This window comes from Tursiops truncatus, chromosome 9 (assembly GCF_011762595.2).
Source record: "Tursiops truncatus isolate mTurTru1 chromosome 9, mTurTru1.mat.Y, whole genome shotgun sequence".
Classification (NCBI taxonomy): Eukaryota; Metazoa; Chordata; class Mammalia; order Artiodactyla; family Delphinidae; genus Tursiops; species Tursiops truncatus.
In genome coordinates this window covers 65,849,832-65,877,823 of record NC_047042.1, presented here as the reverse complement: position 1 = coordinate 65,877,823, position 27,992 = coordinate 65,849,832, and the positions used below count along the sequence as shown (strand labels likewise).

General features: G+C 37.3%; 1 long non-coding RNA gene across 1 annotated transcript in view; it reads right to left on the bottom strand.

The window, feature by feature from the left end:
- The window catches only part of LOC109549305 (uncharacterized), a 369,236-nt gene that overhangs the window by 176,199 nt on the left and 165,045 nt on the right, over nucleotides 1–27,992 (bottom strand). Inside the window, exon 7 of the long non-coding RNA XR_012333737.1 lies at nucleotides 26,679–26,825. This is a non-coding gene — a long non-coding RNA (uncharacterized lncRNA). The remainder of the gene's footprint in view (nucleotides 1–26,678; nucleotides 26,826–27,992) is intronic.

Here is a 27,992-nt window from a genome sequence, read left to right as displayed (position 1 = left end):
TTCTCAGTAATGTCATCTTGGATGTATGCCTTCCTCACATTTATCATTTATTATCTAATTTTTTACAGTAACTATTTTCAAGAAACCTGAAGCACACTTGTAGTGTCCTACATCAACTGATGAGTGACATTAGTCCCTAATATTTCCCTCCTCTGGGCCAAGCTTGCTCTTTAATCTCCCCTTGTTCTCAAAGGATGTTGCTCTCTTCCTTGACAATCTCCTTCAAATAACAATGCCATGTTCTGAGTCAATCCTCACTATAAAGATCTGTTTCTCTTAATGTTATTTCTGATAATTTAGGATTATCTTTAAATCTTTTTTTCACTTTAACATGGTTTTTAATAGTCTTGATATTGTAGAGTAATAGGAATAAATTATGAAAAAATGTAATGATCCTATCTAGTAATATTTTTATTGCTGTTTTTCTCCCATCCACTTGTCCTCACTTTAAAGCCTGGGTAACTATGCCATCTCTTTCTATGCCTGCTAGAAGGCAGCTACAAAAGTAAATTCTAAGGAACAACTAAAAAAAGTGGTAACAAAAGGCATAATAAATATTAATAAGCCTGAAAAATATTCAACCGACAGCCTATTATTATTCTTTATATCAAAAGAAAACACAGGAACTAAGCCTCAGAAGCAAATATGAAGGGAAAAAAATAATAATATAACAGAACTTAGAAATTAGATGAAACATCAGAAGGCTGAAAGGGGTTCAAGGAGAAAAGTCAGAATATCCAGAAGGAAATAAAAGAAATAAGTATGACAAGAGTAATAAATGCTACAGTATGAGGCAACTGGTATCTATACTCACACAGAATTAACATTATCTAATAATATGTTCTTTTGTTTAAAAAGTAATTCCTTCCAGCTTCACTTTTTCAATTAAATGCATGAAGTAGTTCTAATGTGAATGAACTTAATAACTAGTTATTCATGCGGTCATTCATCAGAAATAAAACATCCTTAGTGGTCAAAGAATGCAACTGACTTCTAGAAAATGTCATTCTTTGATGACCCCAATAGATGATGCACTCCATGAGGATTTCATAAAGTTCTAGTTTCCTTCCCATTACAGGTTTCAATTATTTCATATTTTTCATCACTTAAGATTTCAGGCAAGATCTAAAAAAGTAAGTCATACACAAAATGTTTTCAGAAAGAATGAGAAAGATACTACACAATTTGTTATTGGTGTATTGTCTACTTCACTCCAAAAGGTACACAGAGTAAGCTCTACAAGGCAAAAACTTTCTTCTTTGATTCACTCCTGTATTCCTATTACCAGAAACAGTGCTTGGTACACCGGCGTTGAAAGCATGCAATTTAAAGTTGGATGCCTTCACAAAGATATTCATAAAACTGGTTCACTAATTAGGTATGTCTTTAGCAACATTTTTCATATTTCCTAGCACTCATTAATCAGTATTTAAGGAATAGCATAGTCATAAAATGAATAGTAAATTCATATAGGGAATATTATATTCAAGTATATTCACATAACATATATTAACATGGAGAAAACAATTTCTCTGAAAACTGAGAATTAGTGACAAAAATTAATTTGACAGGTTATAGATTAGAAATTTTAAAATGTGGCAAATTTGCCAATTCGTAGCTCATATTATAGAGTTCACAGCTTGAAAACATGGAGAAATGCAGGGAGTTTTCTACCTAATAAGCAATGAAAAAATTTTACAGAATCAGACAAAAAATTACAATAAGTGAACTGATGTTCTACAAAATAAAAATGAAAAAGACAACTTTAACAAAGTAAATCTAATATACAGTATTTAATTGGGCATAATTTGAAAGCATTCCTAGATCTAGGAAACCTGCATAAAAATGAAAGGACTACCTGAAAATGGAGTTCCAGTTACACAAAGGAAGGCAGTAAAGCTGCAGGGCTGTGAAACAACCAGGACATGCAAAGCTCCCTTAGGACAAGAGATGTTTCAAAAGAAAACAACAACAACAACAAAGAATGTGGGATAAAGGTCAAGTTATAGAAGAAGCCTAATGAAGAGTAGTGGATGATCAGTTCCTGTCCGATGAGCGGACAAATGAGGGACAAATAAGTAACTGAACACATGTATGTTTTAGCTGTTTTAAATAACTATATATTTAACAAAAAATATGTTTTGCTCTACAGAAATGGTTCTCAAAGTGAGATAGTATAAGAAGTGTAAGGTCCAAGAAATCCACAAGTCTGGGTGATTTTCTCTGAGAAGATAGTTTTGTGATACATCCACATCTATAAAGTTTGTCCATGATAAGAAATAACTATTTTCCTAAAACATGACATGAAAATTATTATTGTGATGAACAAGCAAGCTGAGGATGTGTAAAATATTTTTCACACTTCTTTTGCACTGTTAATGTAATACACAAACAACTTTGAAAAGTCACAAGGTAAAGATAGGAGAAAGTTAAAATAAAATAAACTTATCATTAAATGTTAAATAAATACCCCCTTGGTGGGGGGCGGGGGGGGGAAGGAGGTAATAGACAAGGGCTAAGAACAGAAAGAGGAAGGAAAGAAGGAAAGGGAGCAGAGGGGAGGAGAGGAGGGGGGGGTGGGAGAGGGGAGGGAAGGAAGCCAACTAGACTACCTTAGTGGTCTCCTCAGCTCAACTAAACTTTAGATAGGTTTCTTCCTGACCTCCTTTTCTTACAGCATTTACTTTAGAAAACTTTTCATTGTAAATTCTTTCCCTGCCCCACTGAAATGTATGTAAATATTTTGAAAAGGCTCTTAATGGTTTTAAATGCAGGGATCTCTTTCTCAAGGGCCTGGGAGCCATCTCTTTGAAGTGTAAACATCAGGGGAAACAGTGCCCCATCTTCCTGTTTCTGTGGGAAAGTAGGAGACTAACCGTAGTGTGCCAAACTTGCTCCAAGTTTTAAAACTGCCTCCTGTCACAAAGACACAGAAAGTTTACTTTTCCTTTGGGTAAAGCCCAATTAACAAACACAGATGGCCTGTGTTCTTCCACTCACCTCAGTGTTTAAAAACCCTCACACCCTTTGCTTTTAGTGGAGCTGAGCTAAAACTGAGTTCTGGTCTCTCTCCCCTATTGCAACAGCCTTGAATAAAGTCTTCCTTCCCTGTTTAAATTTGCCACTTTTTAAAAAATGGAAAGAAAGCAAAATCTCTTGACAGAAGAGAGATCAATAATTATTCGTTTTAAAACATGACAAATGAGAGTTTTTTCAGTTTCAGTAGATACTGAAACACTAACCCATCAAGGATGTTAAACCACCGCAAAATGGATGCATCTCCAAGCATGAATCATTTATCAAGAACTCAGGCAGCCACAGGGTAGGCTCAGCTAAGAGGCATTTGAGGACCAAAGAGGTGCTAGCTGGTTGTGAGGAGGAAGAAACCAGGACAGAAAAGAATAGGTAGTGGATTTGAAAGCCACCAACCCAGGTGTAGCACTGGCTACTGAAGATGACTCTTGGTCTGATGTTCAACATGCCAGTGCTAGGTAGACTCACACTTGATGCACGCAGGCACTGCAGTCCAAGCCAACAAATGGAGTATTGCAGCAGAAATTCAGAGCACATGTTGGTTGAAGTTGAGCAGATTCCAAGAGTACCTTCAGTAGTCAGGGGACAGAGAGCTGAGTGGATTCTTCCTGTCAGAAGGACATGGCAAGGACTCAGGGAAGACCTAGCCAGAGAAACAGAAGCCAAAGACCAATCAGGTGACCTGAACAATTCCATGGGGGAAAAACTGCAACTCACTGGACATATATGTACCCATGGCTTGCAGCAGGCATCCTTGGTATTTGATTCTGTCAACAAGACTAATTCTGCATTCCAAAGGTTACTGAGCAGAGACTGTAAACACATCTAAAAATCACGATGGTCTTAGATGTGGGGAAGTAGTGATGGGAAATGATGACTGGTCAAAGAAATGGACTAAGCCTTCAGGTGGAGAGAACAGAGGTTAGCATATGAAAGGAATGGGCAAGACTGGACAACTAAACTGTCTTCATCCTTGTTCTAAGGTGCTGGGCATTGTATTTTTAAGCGTCTTAAGAACTTTTGAAAACTCCTGCTACTTTTCTCTCCAGGGGCAAGCACAGATATTTATTTAAGGGTGTGATACACAGAACTTTTTCATCAACTCACAAAATGTGAACCTTTCCCAGAGAGCAAAACAGCATACTCCTATTGTCTTTCTTTTCTAAGTGCCAGAGGGGAATAGTCTTTTAATAAATACTTTTACACTGCACTTCAGTCGAATTGCTATCGTGTGAAAACAGGCCTGAGGAGAATAACACATTGCCAAATTCCCTCCAGCGAGTGCAAAATAATACTGTAGGTTCTGGCAGAGAAATAATATGGAAATCTGATTACTTTGTTTCATTCTATATGGAGATAATGTGTGAGTACATTTAAATACATAATTCAACATATTTCTGTGTGGCCCTAGATGATGATTTAATGTCAGCCTAGCACTAACCTTGTAACATGAGAGTTGCATTTAGAGCTGACAACTAAAAAAGAAAGTTGATAAAATTACACTTTATTTTATTTTCTGCAGAGCTAAGCAGACCTGTTTATTCCATTCCTAATGCCAGCTACTGCCATAAGCTTGAAGAAACTAAACCTACCCAGAGAAGGCCATACATATTAATACAGCTGAAAGAATTGTCTGCTTACCATATTGGAATAGATTCAATGAAGAAATAAAAAATAAATAAAATGTGGAGATCATTTTCATGGGTCAAATTATAGTAAGCGATTTAAAGTCCAAATCGATTTCTAATAAATTATCTTTTAATTATATGAAATCCACCATTGTATTAGGGATAAGTAAACGGCTACTTTTGAAAGAATACAGAATGAAATATTCAGTGTAGAAGATAATTTGCAAAAATGGTTAAGAGTGTACAGGCCACTAGTAAGATATTAAGTAGAGAATATTAATATTCTTCAGTAATATTGTGGAAGAGTTGAAATATATTACGGTGGGAAATAGTTGTAATGATAATAATTTTAAGATGATTATTTTAAAAATTGAGTTTCTTCCATTTTATGTATTTTACTTACCTCTTTGGCAACAAGCATAGGGTAGCCAGAAAGTTAAGACACTGACTATTTTTAATTCTAACACGAATTTTCAGGCCACACATATAGCAGATGATGCATTATTAGGAGATGTCCAGAATGCTGTGAACATGGTGAGATGAAATGTTTCATAATGCCCATGTAAAGTTCAGGTTACACTCAGTATTCATATCTGAAAAGCAGTACCCTTTCAAAGGTCAGTTTATAACTCCTGCTTTTGTGACTTAAGGCCTAGAAGACAATTGTATCTCCTCACACGATGGAAGGAAATAAAAAATAGAAATTTTAAGGGTTCCACAAAATGTTCTTACTTCCTAACTTGAATGATTTTTTGCAGAGAAATTTTTGTAAAGAAATAAATGAATTAAGAACTAATATAATGAATGATATGGGAAAAGAAACCCGTTTTACTAGATGCTTAGTGGGCTATGAATGACAAGGGTATAGTCTCATTTATTGCCAAATTTCTGCTATCTTCTAACCACAAGTAAAACAGAGGGTCAGTCTTAAAGTAAGTTATCTTTGACATAATCAACTTTTGAGTTCCAAAACACTTCTTTTGCTGATTACATTATTTCAATTGGCTTACAGTGTAGATTTTAGCAGTTTGTCTATTTATGTTTAGTTATATAGTCTATCTCATTTTTTTTTTTAATGGTATTTGAAGCAACTGTCTCCAGCTTTGTCAGGGCTGTAGTTTTTTATTTGAATTCATTTAATTCCAACTTGTAATATATAAAAGTATCTGCCTTAATTGCTACTGTTGCTACTTTTGTGTCTACAACTCTGCTACCACTGTTTTCCATGTTGCTTCTTTATAATTACACAGATTGCATTGAATTGTACAAGGGGTTTAGAAATGCCTGTGTCTACTTGGGACATTCTAGGATTATTTCATCTGCTATATTTGGTGCAGAGTGATTTGCCTCTAAGAGCAGGGGACTTCATGGTGCCCACGTGGTGAGGCTACACTGATCTCTTACGTTACTCTTTTCAAGGTCAAGGCCTCTTCTCAGTCCCCTCAGACTGATAGGTATGTCCTCTAAGGGTCCTCACCAATCACACTTTATAAATGAATATCATTGTTTTCACTAGTCACTTCTACCCTTCTCCAAAGGACTCTAGCTTTATCATTCGTGATTTCAGCTGTCACCCTTTCTTGATGGCCACTCTGGCTCTGGAGAAAATTTCCACACTAAACACTCTGTACCCACCTTGTGGTCTCTTATGATCCTCAGGTCTCATTAGGGTCCCTTTAGCTTCTTACTTCTCCCAATGAGAGACACATTTTGAAATTTGGAGCCTATAAGTGCCTAATATACAAAAACTGCTATTCACATGCAAACAGCTGCCATATTGTTCCAGAACTCTTCTCGGTGTTTTCAACCTGCTCTTCTTTTATATGGTTTTGCTCTCAGAATGAGTCTAGATGATGATGAACAATATGCCTAACCCAGTGGTTTCATTTGCCACAGCTTTGAAGATTGCCATTGTATCTCTACATGGCATCTCTGCATTGCCTGCCATTCCCTGAAGTCTGTGTACCAGCTGTGGGAGAACTGATCCAGTGGCCTGTTTAATACCACTGGAGTCTATCTGGACTCACATGTACCGAACATCTCCAAGCGTCTAAGATTCTGAAAGAGTTAAAGATAAGGCCAGTTACAATTCACAAAGTATAGCTAGCCAATAAACATAGGCCCAACGTCTCTTATAAAAAGAAACGTAAATTAAAATGCTTTAACTCTCAGATTTCTTTAAAAATTAAAATATTCAACAATATTCAGTCACTTTCATTTATACTTGTTAGAAGAATTGGTGAAAATTTTTAAGAAGGCAATGTGGAAATATATGTCTCTGTAAATTGTGACAATGCTGTCAGTTTCTTCAACTAAAAATGGAAATAATAACACTTATTTATAATGTAAGTATATTGTATACTTAGCATTAGACAAATATATGTATACAAGCATATGCATAAGCATATACAAAGTAATTAGAACTGTCTGACACAAAAAAACTCTACACAAGTGTTAGCCATCATTATTATTATTATCAATATTTAAAATAAGCAGACCTATGACTGAGCAACTTCACTTAAGGAATTTATCCCAGAAAGAGGCAGATTCTGGCCTCTTTGTAAGGCCAGAAGCTTATGCAATTTGGAAAGCCCTCTTTATGAAAAAGCACAGCAGTATGAATTAAAAATTAGTTACAAAAGTGAATATCTATAATGAGAAAAGAAATTAAACCAAATTATAGGTGTCTTAGAAATCAGGTCCCTTCTTTTTTTTAAAAACCTTCCTTAGGCAAATTACCAGAAATGCTCATATAGAAATGCTTTCTGTTTGCATCCTGATGTCCCCTTGCACCAAAAATCCTCCACAACTCTCAGCATTCAAAGAGCCATGCAAGTGAGGTGTCCTGAAGCTTCTGCTTCATTATATTCACAGGAAATCCACCTCTGCCAAGAAAAATGCTCATGTGTGTATAAGGTTATCATTAAAAGTTGTACTACTTAAAGGCATATATGTTTATACATGCTTTAAATTTTGTAGAAGTATAGATACAAATAAAAAGTTGTTTACTACAGCATAGCTTATACTAGCATACAAAGAAAAAATTAATGTCTACCAGTAGGAAGCAAAGCATGATGGCTAAAAGAGTGAATTCTGAAGTCAGAGGGACTCAGGTTAAATCAAGGCTCCACTACTCATTGTTGTTTGACCTTAGGTAAGTTACTTAACCTCTCTATTCTTATGTTTCATTATCTGTAAAACAGGGATAACAAGAGTCTCTATGTTATTATGGAAAGTCAATGAATTGATATTTATAAAGTGCTTGGAACAGTGCTTGGCACATGGTAAGTGCTATTTAAATATGAAATAAATATAAATCTACTTGAAAACTAATTAAATAAGTCCAGGGCTTCCCTGGTGGTGCAGTGGTTGAGAGTCTGCCTGCTGATGCAGGGGACACGGGTTTGTGCCCTGGTCCGGGAGGATCGCACATGCCGTGGAGCGGCTGGGCCCGTGAGCCATGGCCGCTGAGCCTGCGCGTCCGGAGCCTGTGCTCCGCAACGGGAGAGGCCACAATAGTGAGAGGCCCACGTACCGCAAAAAAAAAAAAAAAAAAAAAAAAAAGATAAAAGAAAAACCAATAAGTCCATACATCTATACAATAGAATGCTATACAGAAAAGTAAAGATAAATTTATATTAAAATTAAATAATGATATTGAAAGCTGTTGCATAAAAAAGGGAAATTGTGAAACAACAAAATTCAATGTGACATCAAGGATGTGGGGAGAGAAAGTGAGGCTTGCCTTTACACTACTTATAGGCAGGGTAGTTCAGTATCATACTATTTAGAGATATTATTTGTGTTTAACTGAGGAAAACTATGTAAACAATTCATTACAGTACACTGTTCATACTCATGGAAGTTTAAAAGCAAACAGTCCCACAATTTTTTGACCTTCTTCCCATAGAGAAATGAGGTCTATTTCCTCATCTTTGAATCTGGGCTCTGTCTCTGTTTCATCAATAGAACAGGATGAGAGTGACACTACCCAGTTTCCAGACTCAAGTTATGAGAAACTGGCAGTTTCTACTTTCTGGTGTTGGGATACTCATTCTTGAACCCAGCTTCTGCTCTGAGGAAGCCGAGGCCACATGAAGAGTCCATCTACAGGTGTTCTGGCTGATAGTCCAGCTGAGGCCCACACAACAACCAGCATCAACTACTTAACGTGTGAGCTAATATGCCTCTTGTTGATATCAGCCCCAGCCTTCCAGTCTGTTCGGCTGAGGTCCTAGACCTCATGGAGCAAACATAAGCCACCAATACTTTGCTCTGTCCAAATTCCTGTCCCCAGAGGTTTTGAACATTAGAAACTGGCTCTTTGATGACATTAAGATCTGTGCTGATTGTTACACTATAGACAGAAAACAGGCAATAGGTAACTAGAATAATGTGTTTATATTTTTTTCTCATGATCTATTTCGTATGCTCTCAGCCAGTGACAGTATCTTCTTAGCCAACTACACCATATACTTCCAACTAGTGAGTACCCAGAGTACAAATGGAGTCAGTGAGGTCTATGGCATAAATTGGGTGACGTCTGTATCTTCCACTATTTGCTGTGTGATGGTCTATCTTGCTGCCATTTGTCTATGGATTAGCAAATAAATTAAATCCACCTTCACTGAAGGTTTGTTAGTGACAGCACTAGACCTGCCGCAAAGGGAAAAGTTCTCACTGCTGCTTAAAATGCAAGTTTTGGGGATGCACATAGGGCTTTTGAGAGAATAGTAAAAGAAATCAAGGGAAATTTCACACAGTAATTGAGAACTAATGGAAATGCTCTGACATCATGAAGGACATGTTAAACATCACTGTAATCTGGAAACGACTGGGCAAGAGCCGCATGAAATCATTGGAAAGCTGAAAGAAACCTTGGCCAAAGGCATGACCTGAGTCTAGGAAATTAAATGAACATGGAAAAGTCATTGCCTCTGCATGGTGCATAAAGTGTGCCTCCACGTGGAAGGTGCCCTACACTGTGTTTGTGTTGATTCTTTCCAGGAACCCTACCCCACTATCAAACGGTGCATGGTTCTGAGAGCACTTAGTGTGTGTGTGTGTGTGTGTGTGTGTGTGTGTGTGTGTGTGTGTGTGTGTGTGTGTGTGTGTGTTTGTGTGTGTGTTTCCTCACATGCACTTCTATATGAATCAAAAATGCCTACATGTATGTATTAGAAATTCGTAATAATGGTTAATAACTGTTCCTTTTGGAGAGTCTAGGGACAGGATTTGGGGAAGCAGATGGTCTGTGGGATGAGTGAGGAGACTTTACTTTGTAATTTCTTTTTTTTTACAAGACTGCATTGCTTACATAATTTAAATTTAAAATCAATTTTAAATAAATGAGTCTAATTAGAAGCATCGGGTTTATAACTTCACTTCTTGGTTTTCTCACAGATAACATGGCAGAGTTTTTTCCTGGCAGGTTTTCCTCTACTCTCTTTTTGAAAATGACAGTACTAGGTAGTGGGTTGTAAGTATTCATTTTCAACATGGAATGGTTATAAAATGTCAGACCCTTCCACTTTTTTTTTTTATTATTTAGCGCTTAAGATTTCCAGGTTCTAAAAATAAGATAAACTTCTCTCCTGCGTTTATGTACCTTGGACATGTTTTAAGTATATAGTAGTCATTTATAAAGTGTGTATCTAAAGGTGGACAACAAAACTGTGTTTGCAATAATCATTTTTCTTTTCAAGCTATCTCAGAGCAATCCCAGGAAATGTTCTTTCATGATCAAAGCAAATCATGGCCTGGAAAAATGCACTATTTTCAGTTAACTCTGCTACCAGCAAGTGCCAAATGCATTTGAAGACAGAATGTTTCACACTAGAGAAAGTTAAGTACAGCACTAAAAAGCAGCCATGAGATCACCATGAGAACCTACAGAGAAAATATGTGGGCAGACTGTATGTATTTATTCAGGGCAAAACCACCATCAGCTTTATATAGCTCACAACGTGCCCCAGAGAATAACCGAGACTTGAAAAAGACAGAAGGAAAATATGCATGGCTCCCAACTGTCAAAGCAGGCAGTTGGGCAACTATACTCATCATGATTTAAAAGCCTGTAACATATTCTATTTCAAAGGTATTATATTTCTTTCCCAACCCCGTGGAAAGGAAAATGGGCAATTTGTACTTGAGCTAACTTTAAAGCCCTGGCTAAGGACAGATATCATAATGTTTCTGTGTCAGTGGATAAATAATTCCTGGTTAAGAAGACCACAAAACATAGAAGAAGCCACAAATGTAGACTCATAAAGCAGCTTATGGTTAGGGAAAGCTAGTCATGACAAACACATGCTTTCTTTTGGTTCTTCCCACCTAATTTAATATCGACTTCATCATTACTAAGAAGGTGCATGCCTAAGTACTGGGAGCATGAGGGAGGGAAGGGGAAACATACTTTATCTACCCTACAGTAGTTATATCCTTGCTACTAATTTTGACTCAGAAAGTCACCTCTCATTTGCTATGCAGCTTGTCCCCATTACTCTGCCGCAAAGCAGTACTTTTTTGAAGTGGGATGTGGGAAGAAAATATTGAAATTCCACTTATCCTGTTCTAGAAACAGAACAGGAAATTAAGCTTTACTAATATTTACTGTTGAATGATCCTGGGTTTCCACCCTCAGTCCATATGTCAGAGAGTCACATGTGACATATGCTCCACACAGGAGACGGAGGGAAGGGCGGGACTTCCCCCTAATTTGACATTTTCACTGGTTCCCTAGATTTCAACATATTGCAGTGAATTACAGATTGTGTATGCCTAATTAGATAGATCTACAGGCTATATGTATAAGGTTTTCAACTAAACTAAATCTTCTCAACATGGTCAAAGGGCTTTTTAAAAAATCTCTGCCAAGAAACCCAGATTGAAGATAAAACTAATGATGCAAGTTAGAGCAGATAAAAAATAAAGTGGCAGTGGCAGAGTTAACACATCTATTCTTAACATGAATTCTCTGCCACGTTATAAATCAAAAATGACAATGATTCAATCGTATGTGGACCTATGTCAGCCCCCCCTCCAATTTTAAATTATCTAAAGGCTTCCATCTATTTTCTCTAATGATGAATTTCTTTTAATTGCACATCGTTTCTTGATATAGTAACTAGAGATGGTTTATATATATATATATATGTATGTGTGTATGTACAGATATAGCTTATAAATACATATATAAGTATATATCTGGGGAGTACATGCTCAGTTTTTCTGATAGATGTGTATATTCAAAAATATTGAGGCCAGTCTTCAAAAAAACAGAACAAGGGGCAAGAAGAGATCAGTAGAGAATAAAGGGCATGTCAATTCTTAATTTCTCATTGATTTTTTTCTGAAATGCTGACTAAACTCATTTCATAAGGAACCACTAACTTAAGCACGTACACATTAAAGGGATTTTTTTTTTAATTTTTGAATTTTATTTTATTTATTTTTTATACAGCGGGTTCTTATTAGTTATCCATTTTATACATATTAGTGTATATATGTCAATCCCAATCTCCCAGTTCATCCCACCACCAGGGATTGTTTTTTTTAAAGTACCTTGTTTTGCTAACTTTGGCCCACCCTCCTCCAGAGCCATTTTCCTGAAGTGATTAACTTAAGAAATGCATGATGACACAATGGATTCCAAGAGAATATGTTGATTCACCTAAATAAGTGAGTAATTTCCATCTTACTTAAGCAACTTAAATGCAAATGATCCATTTTATGTTTTCTTTCTGTGCCTTCTCCCTTACTGAGAAATGTGCATATTATTTCACAGTGAAAGTAGAAAAGATTCCTTAGAAATTAACATTTACCAGGGAAACCACCTGCAAAGACTGCCTCTGCTCCTTTCCCATTGCACAGCTGGAAGGGGCATCAGAAATCAGCCACTGCAGCCTCCTCATTATACAGATGGCAAAATTGGGGCGTGGCAAGATGTAGCTACGTCAGCAAGACTACACAGTTCATTAGCCTACAAAGCCAGGACCAAACTCTTCCTGGCTCATGGACCAATTACTCTCCAATGAAAGGAGACTAAAGCATAAACATTGTGGTATTCTTAGAAAGGAGTTTGCTCAAAAAGTTAATTCATGTACAATTGCTTTTCCTAAAAGGACTACCTTCCATAGAAATAAAAAATAGGAAAGGAGAGAAAGAGCATAAAAAAGAAGAAAAATAATAACTTTAGGATATAAAACGGCCTTGAAATGAGGTTTTAAAGTGGTTGCACAACTATTTTGACAACTAGGAGCACATTTTCATTCTTTGTATAGAATCTCTGTTATTCTATGGAAATGTTAGAAGATAAGCACATTTATGATCGTTTTAACTAGCATAAAGAGTGTAGTGTACTCCACTTGTATTTAACAAACTCCAGAAAATTGTGCAGATTCTCTTTGACTTTGGTGATGCAGTGACCCAGTGACCTTTTTTTGGTATTATATCTTTCTCTAGTGTGAATAGTTTTGTCTTCAAATGCATTTGGCACTTGTGAACAGCTGAATTAACTGAAAACACTGCATTGTTTTCAGAAAGCGATTTGCCTTAATTACAAAAGATCTCCCAAGAGCTCCTCACCAATCTAAGGTAAGACTCTTTTTAAAAAAATATATAGTATCTTAGAGGTTCTGATTCATTGGGTCTGGGAACTAGCATTTTTAGGAAGTACCTCTGTGATTCTGATGTAGGACCATACTTTCAAAAATACTGCTTTGTAAGAACCTTTCCAAGCGCTTATTTTAGACAATTCCCTTAGAATGGGGCAAGCAGAATGTTCCCACGATGTGTTCAGTGCAATAACTGCTTGATATTGTGTAGGCAGATGATATGCTTATTTAAATGAATTTCTCAGTTTGACAATGTGGAATCACATACTACCTGTTACAAAGAAGAATGTTTTCAAAGATCAAAGAAGTTATAATACATAACTTGAAATAGACTACTTTAGGACTTCCCTAACTAAATCTATATTTTGAAACACTTTTTTGTTTGGTTTCAGGTAGTCCCCATTTGTTAAATAATAAATAACATAAATGAGCATGTAATAACGAAAGCATTTTACCCTTCAGATAAGTCTATCACAGTACTGGTCTTGAGATGGAAATGAAGAACTCCTAATCAAGAATCCCCCCCTTTATGCCTCCTACCATATCCAAAATTCCTAACAATACCTGTCAGCTTCTAAATGTAATCTAGAAGAATGCCATTAATCCATCAATGACCATTAATGTGTAAATACAGATTGACTTATAAAACAGTAATGAAACAAAGAACTGATGTCTTTTTTTTTTTAACATCTTTTCCCCATATCTCCTCCCTCTTGAGTCTCCCTCCCGCCCTCCCTATCCCACCCCTCTAGGTGGACACAAAGCACCGAGCTGATCTCCCTGTGCTATGCGGCTGCTTCCCACTAGCTATCTATTCTACATTTGGTAGTATATATAAGTCCACGCCACTCTCTCACTTCGTCCCAGCTTACCCTTCCCCCTCCCCGTGCCCTCAAGTCCATTCTCTACGTCTGTGTCTTTATTCCTGTCCTGACCCTAGTCTTAATAAGAATGCAACCAAGTAAAGATTTAGATAGATTCTAGGTCAGGTGCTCTGGCGTGGGGAGGTCTAAAACAGCAGAGTGTGGATTCTTAAAGCCAAGAGAAGCATGAGGGAACTGAAGCCAGTGGGTGCAAGGAAGAGAAATGAAGAGAAGAGAGGAAGGACCTGCTAAAGATCAACTAAAACAACTTCACAATTTTGACACTCTGCTGACCTTGTCCCGGAGCCCTTTCTTCCTGAATATATATAAAGACCTGCCTTCTTCTAGTAGGCAAGGTAGAAGGTGCTTGGCTTAAGAGAGCTACGTAGCCCCACCTGTGCAAGAACAGACCAGAATTAAAATCCAAGCTCTAACAGCAGCTGTGTGATCTTGTACATTACCTCTGTACCTCTCAGTTCCCCATCTGTAAAAGGGGATAATAATTCCTATTCATGGACCTTTGAGAAATAAAGAGATGGGTATGTAAAGTTCCTGATATGGTGCTTCTTCTCTTCGTCTGCTCATCTGTTCTCCTCCATCTGATCAACCTGCAGCGCAGGAAAAAGGAAAGGGGGAGGCATTTTCCCCGGTAGCACATCTGAGGCATCTGTGAGTTGTTTTCTGATTTTCCTCACAAGTATTTGTGTCTTTTTACAAATTCTGCAGCCATTTCCAGGGAGAAATAAATATCACTCCATGAATATGAACTGATTATATCTCATTTTCTGTCATTTCAGTACTCTTACAAAAAAGGTGAATGTAGATTTGGAATATTATGCATCTTTATGAAATAAAACAAAACTAACACTAATTTCTTGAGGGTTCATTGTATTTGGCAGTAGAGGAAATGCAAAGAAATATAAGACACACGTCTTCTGCACTAAAGAAGTTAATTGATTAATGGTTCAAGGCAAGTGAAAAGTTTCAGAGCCATTAAAAATTAAACAACAGCTCAGACATAATAGGAAAGATGTCATGAGGTAGTTCATGATTAATTTCAAAATGAATTGCGCAGACAATAATTTTTAAATGATTTTAAAAGAGAGAGCGATCACTTCCGTTTACATACTGAGGAAAGTTTGAAGCAGAAATTGGTGGAAATTGGTGGCCTGTGCATTGAAATCAAGCTGCAGGCCTATATAATTTGAAACTTTTAGTGTTGTTCTGTTTTGCTTTTGTGGCTTTTTTTAGTAAGTTGCCAACATGAAAATTGTGGAGAATAACGCCTATGGTACAGGGAAGGCCTTTCCAGACTAAATTGGTTATCCTGGGATTTTAAAGGAAGAGGAACAAGAGAGAAATCCAATTATAGTCCTACTCTCCATTAGTTCATTCATTTGTGAATAGCTTCTCTCTTCTATCTGGGCATTTCTAACATTGAAATATATTCCCTGTCTTTCCTGCTGTCAAAAATTCTTGTTAACAACAACCTTAAAGAGACTTACTATTTCTTGAGCTACCAGCAATAATTAAAATCATCAGGGTAAAAACCAGCGGTTCCTCCTCCTAGGTGATTATCAGCTTAGAGCTGGCTTCACGGGCTGACCACTTCACAAAGTGAACAAGCAGGTAATTAAATCCTCAAATCTGTAGGAATCCACAGGGTCTAAACGCCAACAAGCAATTTTACATTTAAGACATTTTGAGAATCAGGCCAATGGATAAACAGATATCTTAGATTTGATTCCAGCATATACCCTGACTGCAAAGAAGCAAAATAAAAATGAAAAAGCTTTGCACATAGTCACTGTCCTTTTATTTAACGCCATTATATTGGTAGAACATTGAAATGCTCTAATTTAAATATTCAGAAGCCCAGGATGGTTTGTTCTCCAAAAACTTTTCTTTATCATATAAACGTATGTCTATCCTTATAGGATTTAATTGACATTTACTTCTTCAAGTTGCTTGCAAGACTTATTTTATTCATTGAAAACACCAAATATTCTCTGAACCAATCTGTATATCCAAAGATTTTTTTCATGAAATATTTCAAAGATTGTTCTACTCACACTCTAACTCCTGAAGAGTACAGCAGCGTATTTTAATATCTTAACACTTTAGTGTCTAGATGCACCTTCCGAATTTTCACTGATAATCAGGAGAATCGCTCATATCCATATGCAATGTTAGAAGCAATCATTTGAAATAGAAGGAGGGAAGACAAATATTTTCTAGCAGGGTAGAGCCACTAAACCATATGTATTATTCCCATACCCACGTAAAACACCTCAACACATGAAAACTTGACTTTCAAAAAATGAGACTTTTTACCTCATAAAACATTTTGAGTTGCTACACAGTGCCCCTTTAAACACACATCACCTTAGTGTCTTGCACATAGTAGATGCTTGATTCAGTCACTGAATATGAATTAAATGACTAAATGAGATGTTTATCAACATCCAAGTTTTATTTTCAACACAATTTCTTAGAAATATATGTATTTTTTTATTATTTGAATACACTTATTCTGTGGGTTTAAGATCATCTTCACTCACTAATCTTTTTAAGAGAAGATAAAAACAATTCATTTTGGTCAAGCCTGGGGAATCTGCAACCTAGTCATGTTACAAGTTAGTCCTGAGGATAACCAAGAATCTGCTATAAATGCTTTCAATTTATAGCATTTCAGAGGCTGAATGGCATTAGCCCACTAACCTGGCAGTTCAACCACTTGGAGTTATAAATTAAACACATCGCAACCTTTCATTGAAATGTCTGTTTTTGTAGACACAGAAGGAAAATTGTGGAGAGCAAAATGACCTTGGTTACTGCACAATATGTTTTTCACCAAAACTAATACAGGGAAATAAATAAATAATAATAATGAAGCTGCTTTGAATTTAAAGCAGACCAGACTGTGCTGTAAGCACTGCTAGACAGAGGACCAAATACTTCTCTTAAGGCATGTAGCTCTAAAACTAAGAGTGTTTAAATTAGATCCCTCTGCTGGGCAAATTCAAACCTTTCAAAGAAACAATACCTCTTCCCAGACCCCCATGTAAGAATAAAACAATATATAGCCACAGGGCCCACGAAGATAAACAAAAGCTGGCAAATCGACAAAGTTCCTCTAGAGTATAGGTACTCATTTAGGCAGCAGGAGGATAAACAGGACTCAAGGTCCAGCTTTGTACCAGTCTCTATGGCACCAGTCTCTGGACACCATCCAGCTGAAATCAGGGCGAATATCAGCTGAGTGTTAAAGGGGTGAGTTTGAACTGTACCAGATGAGGAAAGTGGGGATTTCACTGTGTGGCTCTCTCCCTTGCTGGGAAACCTCTTCTATTTCTTCAGTTACTATTCACTCTTCAGCTCTGGCTTCTAATCTCCTTACTCTATCCAAATGGCTCTTACCGACATTACCCATGACTTCCTAATTACAAAACAGTGTTGACATTTTTAGGCTTTACTTTAATACATCTTTCTGCAACACTTGGCTTGGTAACTATTCCATCCCCTAAATCCCCTTTCCTCTTGAGTCTCACGGACGTGTATGCCACCAGTTCTCGCGTTCTACCACCTGTTGATCTTTCTCCATCTCCTTTGTGGAACTCTCTTTCTCTGCCTCCTTCTAAAATACCATTATTCCTATAGTATTATATCCTCTCTGGGTAGGGTTGTGTTCTCTCTTACAACTTATTAAAAAAAAATCCACAGTGGATGCCAGGAGCTAGGGGAAGGAGGAAGAGGGAGTAATTATTTAATGAGTATAAAGTCTCAGATTTGCAAGATGGCAATTTCTGTTGTGAGATTTTTCACAACATTGTGAATATACTTAACACCGCTAAACTGTACACTTAAAAATGTTTTTTACCATGATAGATGTTAGACAGATGAGAAAGACAGAGGGAGAGAGGTTCCAAATCCCAAATTTAGGATAATTTTGGTTACAAATAGCACCTTGGCTAGCTCACTACATGGCTTCAAAATGGTTGCACCTGCTCCACGCTTCATATTCTCACACATCTTGCCTTATAAGCATTAAGGAACTCTCCCAGCAGGGCCCAGGAGACACCCTTATATTTCTAAACCAGAACTGAATCACCAGCCACTTCCTAAGCAAATCACTGAGATGTCACTATATCACTTCCTCAGTAAAGCCTTCATTTATGGCCCCAGAATATATCATTTCCTTCTATGTACCTTCACTGTACAGATATTTTTCTATTTATAACACATTTGTCACTGTAATGTATATTTTGTCCACCAAACTGAGCTGTCTGAGGAAATGATGGTGTCGTATCCTTTTTGTGTGTCCCCATCTCCTAGAATAAATCCCAATACAAAGTAGATGTTCACGAGGTATTTATTGAAAGGAACAACTTGAAAATATATATGCTCATAGTTAGTATATAATCATGGAATTGTGGATTAACCAGATATTGGGTATTAACCTGACAACTGCTTCCTTTCTCTTACCTAGGTTTAACAGCAATTGTTCTCTAACTTTAATGTGCACCAAACTTACCACTGAAGCTTCTTAAAAATACACAGGGAAGCCTTGGGCCCTATCCCAGACGTACTGAGCCAGAATCTCCAGGGCTACAGCTCTGACATCTGTTTTAACAATAAGCTGCCCAGATGATCATCACACACATCAAAACCTAACTCCTGCTCTCAAGAACTGACAGAAACCACTTTCCACTCCAGGACAGGGACCAAAGAAATATTCTCAATCTCTCTGCAGTGTGACCTTAGGCAGAAGGGTCTGTCACTACCTGTGACATCAGAGGATAATCCATTTTAATCACTGCCAACCTCCTTTCATTGAAGTTCAAGAAGAAATGTAAAAGGGACTTCAATCCTGTAAGTCATTTGGACAGTTCCAGCTGAAGAGCCAAAGCAGAGAATTAATATTCCAGCTCCCAGAAACTTTATTTCCATCTTTCTTCTGGGTATAAATAATTTGTAAGTCAAATAGAATTGTTCTGGACATAGTGATTTTGCATAATGACTCACAGCATGATATTCAGGCTCACATTCAGTAATATTTGTCTTACATTTCCATAGAAGACTGACCACCCTATTCCCTAAGCATCCCAACAGAGCCCCCAGCCAACACCCAGCCCCTGCCCAGACCAATCAGCCACTGAAAGAAAAAAATATTTTTTAATTTTTATTTATACAATAAATCAGAAACGGCACAGAAGATGAACCTGAACAAAGACCTGAGTGCTTGCAACCAGACTACAGCTGCACTCTCTTTGTTCAGGGAGGGAGCAAGCATGACTCCTCAGACATCCTCAAAGCCAGTAGACAATGGTTCCTCTCTGATCATTCACTCTTTATGAAATGAATCAGATATTGGTGTTTACTTATTCATATAAGCCTAATTACTCACCTTAGTAACCATACTTCATCTTCCCAGTTTTATTTATGCATTGCCAACCTAGGTAAATATGGTGGCCATGGAGGTACCTTACTTCACAGATGCTTCCTCTCAATAAATCTCTTGCATATCTAATCCCATGTTGTCTTTTTAAAGGACCCAAACTGACACAGTGCTGGCTGTATTAAAGACTGTTGCAAACTCTTTGCAGCTACTCCCATTAAAAGATGGAGACCCAGGGAGTCCAGTTTTCCAACCATCCATACCAGGATGCCAAGAGAAGACATCTGGGAACCTGCAGGCCAGTTCATCTGCCAGCTGAGTACCACTAAGTTATCTCCAACAACATCATGAGCAGCAGAAAAATCACCCGCCAAACTCTGCCTGAATTCTAGACCCATACAGTTTTGAGATGAAATAAAATAGCTTCTGTTTTAGCCGTTAAGTTTTGGGGTAGTTTGCAGCAATAGATTGCTCTTTCTTATTTAGTTGAGTTTAAAATCAATAACCTATGTACATAATTCCTCACAAAAGAAAACGTTTTAAGAGTCTATATGAGAGAGTATTTTTCCATAGTCTCTCAGGCTATAATTTTTGATGTAAGATTAGGTTTTATTCAAATCTAACCAGTTGAGTTCAATAGAAAATTCTTGTAATTTCAGATGCTAAGAAAGCACCTTTCAAAAGCTCCTCTACCTATGAGTTTTTAATTCACTGGCTCGCTTTCTGTCTTAACTTTACAGAAAGCAACTCAATAGTCTTCCAGTTAGCATGCAATTCTGCAATATTTTTTTTATGCTCAAAAGAGGTAGGTAGGGATCACAGGGAGTAGAGTGGGAAGCTTTTCAAAAAACTGGGGCTGTTGAAAAGAGCACGCTGCTGCAGGCAGATTTGAAATGGAACACTGATTTTATTTTGATCAATAAATCCAGATAACACAAGGCATTACCATTCTCAGACACTGCAGTTTTTGCTTCATTTTAACTGAATGTGTCTTGAGGAATCTTGTTTTATTCCATAAAACAGAATGACATTTTTTTTTCCCCAGTCAGACAGGCTAGACCTATCTAAAATCAATCTTTCAGCATGGCAAATACATTGTAAATTATAAGGCAATGTGTATACTAAAGCAAGTGTCATAGTTAATTTTAACGATTTATTAAAAGCATGTCAGGATTTTGATAATACCAGGGAGATGAAAATTTCTTACACAGCATGCCAGATCAGCCCAGTTTTCAATTTGAAATTATAGGCCATTGACTAACATGTCATCAGGTTCACATAGTATTTATGGTCGATATGCTCAAGAAATTAAAAGCACTCAATCTTAGGCAAGACATAGATGTGAATGACTAAAACAGAAGATCTGAAAATATTACAGTTGTAATATATACCTTTAATAGATGTTTTGATTTATTTTCCAAGGAACCCAATACCTGCTTTAAAATCACAGCTCCATGGAAATCTTCCAATGCCCTGGTGTCACCACGCCCCTTAGAGTCATCTACAATTCAGGCCATTCCAGTACCTTTGTTTTTATATTAATTGATCCCAGAGAATCAGACTGCATAATCCTAGCTTTTCACTGTATCTTTAGAAACCATTCTGTTTTTCTTTAACATCCTTCAAGAACCCCACATTTTTGAAGTATGTCATTCATTCATACATACATATACCTCCTACATATACCTTCTGTTGGAAAAGATTTTAAAAGGAGAAAATTGTTTAGTAAAACATAAGTTGTTTTGTTTTGCAGGGGGAGGGGGGCTGTTTGTTTTGTCTTGTTAGTAGCTTGGCTGGTGAGCAAGCTCTGGAATTGATCAAGAAAGCCGATTCAAAATGCACAGGTTCGGGGATCTGCATTCCTATCCTTTTCGTGTTCCCTCTTCTGTCTCTTCCCTTTCTTTTCTGGTGATCCTATGCACCCTCTTAGCTACAACTGCCCCCTCGTGGCTGATGACCCACCGTCTAGCTTGGACTTCTCTCCTTAGCTCAGCTTTGAAATTCCACCTGTGTATGGCACAACTCCACATAAGTGTTCTCTTCACAACTCAAAAATCAACATTTTACTGAAGTTCGATGTATTCAAGTTCAATAAATACTCATTTAAGCTAAAACCTGCATTTTCAAGATGTGAAAACTGAATCCTAGAGTGGTTTACTAGATTACCTATAGCTGCCCAGTGGAAACAAATCCATTTCTCTAGAAAGAACGAATAAAACCTAAAATTTGTTCTTTGAGATAACCAGTAAAATTGAAAAACTTCTGATTTATCAAGAAAAATAAAGAAGACATTAAAAAATTATCACCATCAGGAAAGGATGATTTTCAGTTCTTGAATTTCCACTTATTCTTTATTATAGATGTCAGCTTTCCAGTGAAACTCCCCATTTTGTCATCAATTTTTCAGAGTTATTTAAAATTCCAATATCTGAATCACCTGTGAGTATTTTTATTCTCTACTCTTTCCCAAAGTCCTGTCTAGTAATAAATCAGGACATTGGACAGAAAAATTGTAGAGGGACTGAAAGGGTGATTCTTCCTCCAAAGGGCTTTTCTCAAGTTTCTAGAAGGCAGTTTTGAATAGGAGCAGAAACACTGACCCAATCAGAGCTTAAGCTGATTGGGATAAAGGTTTCAATCTTCCTCAAGCTGATCTATTTCTGGTTTCCCCTTATTTCTTGCATGTTGTCGTTTAGAACTCTCAGCTGAGAGTCTGGGCCCATTCACCTGGCAGACCTTGTACTCCAGTTTTTATCTCCCAGCACCACCAGATTTCTGATAACTGCTCTCTGCTCAGCTTCTCTAATCCCTGGCCAGCACTGCCTCATGGGAAAACGTGGCTTAGAAGGTAAATATCACTTCTCTGCCATTCTCTTTATTCTAGGATTATGACTCTTCAAATCCTGGCTGCCTTGGAAACCATACAAAGCCTTCGAGCAGATGTTTTTCTGTATTTCATCCAGATTTTCTAGTTGCTCTCAGGGAGAGGATTGGTTAGGGCCAATCCAGTCCATCATAGTTGGAAGCCAAGATATATTTTGAAGACACAGTGAATGGGATTTGCTGACAAAATTAGATGTGAGAATTGAGTGAAAGAAACCAGTTGAGAATGACTCCAAGGGTCTTGTTTTTGTTGTTGTTGTTCCCAAGAAACCGTAAGAATGGAGTTGTAAGTAATTAAAATGGGAAAGGCTGGGTGGGGGAGACAGGTTTGGAGGGAAAAACAATAAGCTCAGTTATGAATACATTAAAAATGGGATGCCTGCTACACATACAAGTGGTGATGCTGAGCAGGCAGTTGGCTATACAAATCTAGAGTTCAGAGGAGTCCAAGATGGAGACATGAATTTGTGAATCTTCAGCCTGTGCTTTTGGAGTTTACAGGGTCGAGGTTAAGATACATACAACATTGGAATGAAAAACAGTGAGTGGCACTCTTTAAAAGATTGAAGATTTTTTTTAAATCTAAAAAATCTAAATCAATTTTTCATTTTTTATAGCAGGACTTTCAGATCAGAATATCTGAAGTAGAGCAGAACAAGGCAGATAGAGGCAGGATTCTGTGCTTTCAAATAAATCCTACCACACTGTTTCTCTAAAGACAAACAATCATGATTACTTTGTCTTCTCACTCAGGTAGGAGGTTTGGCACCATTAATATCCCTTTCCATCCTTCCTCCCAAAGGACTCCATCTGTAGAGATGAGCCTGAGTAAGGACAGAGTCGTATGTATTAAAAGAGAAACCAGACAGTACAAAAGGACTTGGGAAAGAGAATGAAAAATGAGGAGAAGAAAAAAAGGTAAAATAAAAATACAAGCACACTTGAAAGTGAATAATCCTTGCATCTGTAACATTTACTTATTTCTAAATGCTTATATATTAGGAAGTCGGGGGGGTGTTGAGTCTAACCTTAGTTATCTATAGGGAATACATACCCTCATCATTAATTAGTAGTGGTCTTTACTTATTTAACTAATTAAATAACTTTTCAAGGAAGAAGAATAAACATGCTTTTATAAATCTAAGAATCTCTACATCTGCTTTTTAAAGAGTCAGTTTTGTCTATTGCCCCCTAAAACACTCTCATTTATCCTCTCATATACACTATCACCTATAGAGCAAGGATCCATAGTTTGAGGACAGAATCAGAATCACAAAGTTTGAGGCTTGGGTAGTTGCATTTTTTAAATTTCCATCGATTTCAAAGTCTTGGTTAGCAACCATGATAAATAATTTTTTGTCTTTCCTCATTATTGATGTTATTCAGTCACTAATTGCCATAGACAATGTTTGTGTCCCTTCAAAATTCATATGTTGAAACCTAACCTCCCATGTGATGGTATTTGGAGGTGGAGCCTATGGTAGATGATGAGGTTATGAGGTCAGAGCCCTCATGACAGGGATTAGTGCCCTTATAAGAGAGACCCCAGAGAGCTCCCTTTCCCCTTCTGCCATGTGAAGACAGCAAGAAGATGACTGTTTATGAACCAGGAAGCGGGCTCTCAGCAGACACAGTATCTGCTAATGCCTTAATCTTGGACTTCCTAGCCTCCAGAACTGTGAGAAATAAACGTTTACTGTCTAAGCCACTCAGTCTATGGTACCATGTTATAGCAGCCTGAAAGGACGCAGATACTAAATGAAGAGTGGTCAGAGCTGCCACTGTCACTGAAAGGTACACATTCATGTCAGTTCTGGATCACCTCAGAAGCCTCTGCTATCATTCTCCTTCTCTTGGTTTCAATCTGACTTTTTGCCAATATCCATATAACTGACAGAATAATCTTCCTAGAACACCACATTGATCACATTACTCCCGGGTGAAAAATCTACCATGGTTTACTATGATATCAAGTTCCTTTTTTTTTTTATTTAAACTCAAGTCTCCCTAAAATAATCCCATAATTCTTTATCCTTGCCTCTAATGTCAATCTCCCTAGTGTGTCATATAACAAAAATTCAATTCTGTTTATATTTTATTTAGTTTAATAAGGTCTTCTTATGATTTATAATGCAACATTCTGTCTGTGTGTAATGTATCATATAATTAGTACCAGACACTTAAGGGGTTGACTTCCAAGTGTTGCTATAAAGGCCACCTTGGAGAATATTAGGAAAACAAGCACTTCATGACCTAAGTGTCAGGAGATCAGAATTCTAGCTTCAGCTTCAATGCTAACTAATTACATGACCTTGGGAAGATCATTCTATTTCTTTAAGTCTCTGCTTTGTCCTTTGCAAATGCAAGGCTTGAATTCAATTACCTCTTAGGTCCTTGTAACTCTAATGCTTTATGAGGCTCTTACCTCTCATAGAGAAGGGTGAACTAATGACTAAAAATAAATAGCATTAGCTTACAAGTTCATAATTTTATAGAAAATAGGCATTTGAAGCAATCTAATAAGCTAAATGATGCTGTATTTAACAGATACATAAATTACATTTATTCTTATAGGGATTTTTATTTGTTTCTTCTTTTTGTCATTTGTGCAAAAAGTGTTTTGGCTTTTGCTTATAATCTAAAGCAGTCCACCGCTGACTGCTGTGTCTGTTTTACACAAACTCTACTATTTCCAAACAATTACAATTGCTTTGAATATGCTCACATCTGGTCACAATAAAGATAAAGCTGTGATAATATTTCTAAAAATAAGTTAAAATTATCTGAGAAGCCAAAAAGCAATAACCATAATAGAGATTGCTGCGCTGCATCTGGCGAAAAATGAAGGGACCTGATGCAGATTTCCTGCTTCTTGGTCATTTTTACCTCCAAACTTTGCTCATACTCTCACCCACCCTGTACCGTGCTATCAGTCCAAATCCATTAGTTCTTTCAAGGTCAGACTCAAAATTTACCTCACTAGCCCTTCCCTCCTATCATACCTTTATTCCTCACGAGATAGGGGCCAGGCTTAGCTTCACTTTACTCCCTACCCATTTATGAACTCTCTCTCCCACTTTAAACATCTACATCAAGGTACCATCATCTTTGCTCTCCTAGCTGCTCAGGAAGCACATCGAGATGTGCCCACTGCAACTTTTCATCCTCCACCCTAATATTCTACACCAAATTTCAGCTATATCTTGGCCTGTTCTTCTGGATTACCAATATACTAAAGCAAAAAATATTGATGATTAAATGCCAGCATATATAGATGGGAATAAAAATATATTTATTAAATTCCAAAGTTAACCCACGTTATGGAAACATTTGATAACATGAAAAAAGGAAAAAAAATAGACTTCTGCATACTAGAGTTAACTTTATCATATATCAGTCTGACCGGAGGTTAAGCCTTCCATCAAAATAGAGAATGATCTATATAATTCTTCTGATTGCTAGATAGAAGACAGAGAAACCATTCCAGATAATGCTAATAGCCAAGTTGCACAGGAAGAAGAAGGAAGCTTTTTGAGAGACAATAAATGGTAGTAGTTAAGGGCACCAGTTCTGGATTCATGCTGCCCAAGCTCAAACCCCTCTGCCAATTACCAGTACGAAGACCCTGAACAAATTACTCCCAATCTCTGTGCCCACATCTCCCAACAATACAATAGAGATAGCACTAGCCCCTACCTCATGGAGTTTTTGTGAAGATTAAATTGTTCACACATATATAAAGTGTATAGAATAGATTAGTCTTTCCAATGATTGTTGCTATTGTTAAGAGGTCCCTCAGTTAAACATGTAAAGCAGCAAATTAAGAACAGGAAGAGCTGGTAACGAAACCTGCACTCAAAGTGTGAGTTTTACAAACTGCAAATAAAACCACTGAGAATTTTCAGCCATCAGTCAAGCAATCCTGTTTGGAGCAGGGAAAACACATTATGAAGAACCTTGTAGAACACAGACAAGAATCATCGCATACACAAAGATTTCAAAGAAAGAAGGCCCAGAATAGATCCAGAAGAGAACATTCCCTTAGCATCCAATTCTTTAGCTGCCATTAATACTGGAGCAATACTGTGCGTCATAGTGGAGTTTTCCACATGTACATATAAAATATAATGGTTAAGTTTATTAAGTAGTTTTATATTCATTAAATACAGGTCATCTATGTGGGTTCAGCTCCTCCCCTAGTTATATTTAATGTTGTTTTTATAGAACAGCATAAGAATACCTAAGTAGATATTTGTACCTCGTGATCCAAGTGTCTGGAGCAGCTGCGATGCTGGATCAGGGGATGGACAGGCCAGGCAAGAAGCTCTTCTTCCACAAAGGTACCTTAAGGAGGCCTATTCCTTGCTGTGCTGCAAATTCAAGTATGCAGTTCGTCTGAAGTGTCCTGTTAATTATTACAGAGGCATCTGAAGGCTTACCTTAAAGGAATGGGTTCAGTCACTTCACATAGTCCTCACCTCCCTCCTTTCCAGACTCCTGTATATGTACATCTCCAGTATATGGAGACAGCCAGCTTCTTCTTGCCTCTTTCCCTTGTTCTTCCCCAAGGCTGCTCCTCATGCGTCTCTCCTCCTAGTGAACTAATACTATGTCTTCTTCCCAAGTGCTGCCTTTCTTTCATCTAGTCAACATATCATGTGACCCCTTGCCTTCTGTTTCCCCTACCCATTACACAGTAATTCTCTGTAACTTCCATTCTCTAACCTTTTTGCACATTAATTTCCTTTCTATATCGTTGCTCCCTTTATTTTTAACAAGCTCTGTGCCAGATCACTAGTGTCAGTTATTAACCTCAAGAAAAATGTGTTCACAAGAATCCCCTGGCGGTCCAGCGGTTAGGACTCTGAGCTCTCACTGCCGAGGGCCCAGGTTTGATCCCTGGTCAGGGAACTGAAATCCCACAAGTTGAGTGGCGTGGCCAAAAAGAAAAAAGAAAGAAAGAAAAACGTGTTCCCTCTCTTCATTCTATTTCTGACTTAAAAACTTAGCATAATCTTGATGATTTAACAATAGTGCTGACAACATACATGTGTTAATTAAATGACAAACCTCTATTTTTGTCAGTTGTAGGGTATAATATTCTTATTTTTATCTTTGCTTCTTTACAGCAAGTATTCTGAGCTGATACTAGGAAAGTCTATCCTCAACACACTCATCCCTCCAACTGACTTAAGAAAGGATAGTGATGATGTAACTTGCCAACAATACCCCTGGAAATTTGACTATTCTTGTCTGATGACAATAAGCATGATGAGACATTAGTCCCTAGGAAAGAGATTTTTCCTTTCCTGAGGCTGGTCAGGGCTGTCAACTACCATATCTGAGCACAGTATCAAAGTTTCATGACCTTCAGTGGTCAAGGAAATGTTTATCAGAAAAGAAGTAACAGAGGCACAATTCCAGGTTAGTATCTAGGAAGCAAACATGTTTACTCTGTAAACAGGATACAACTCAAGAGGAAAATTCCAATACCTTATTATAAAAGCCATGGACATATGTTTTTATTATAGGCAAAATTACATATGGAGAACTCCCAGGCTCTCCATATTTT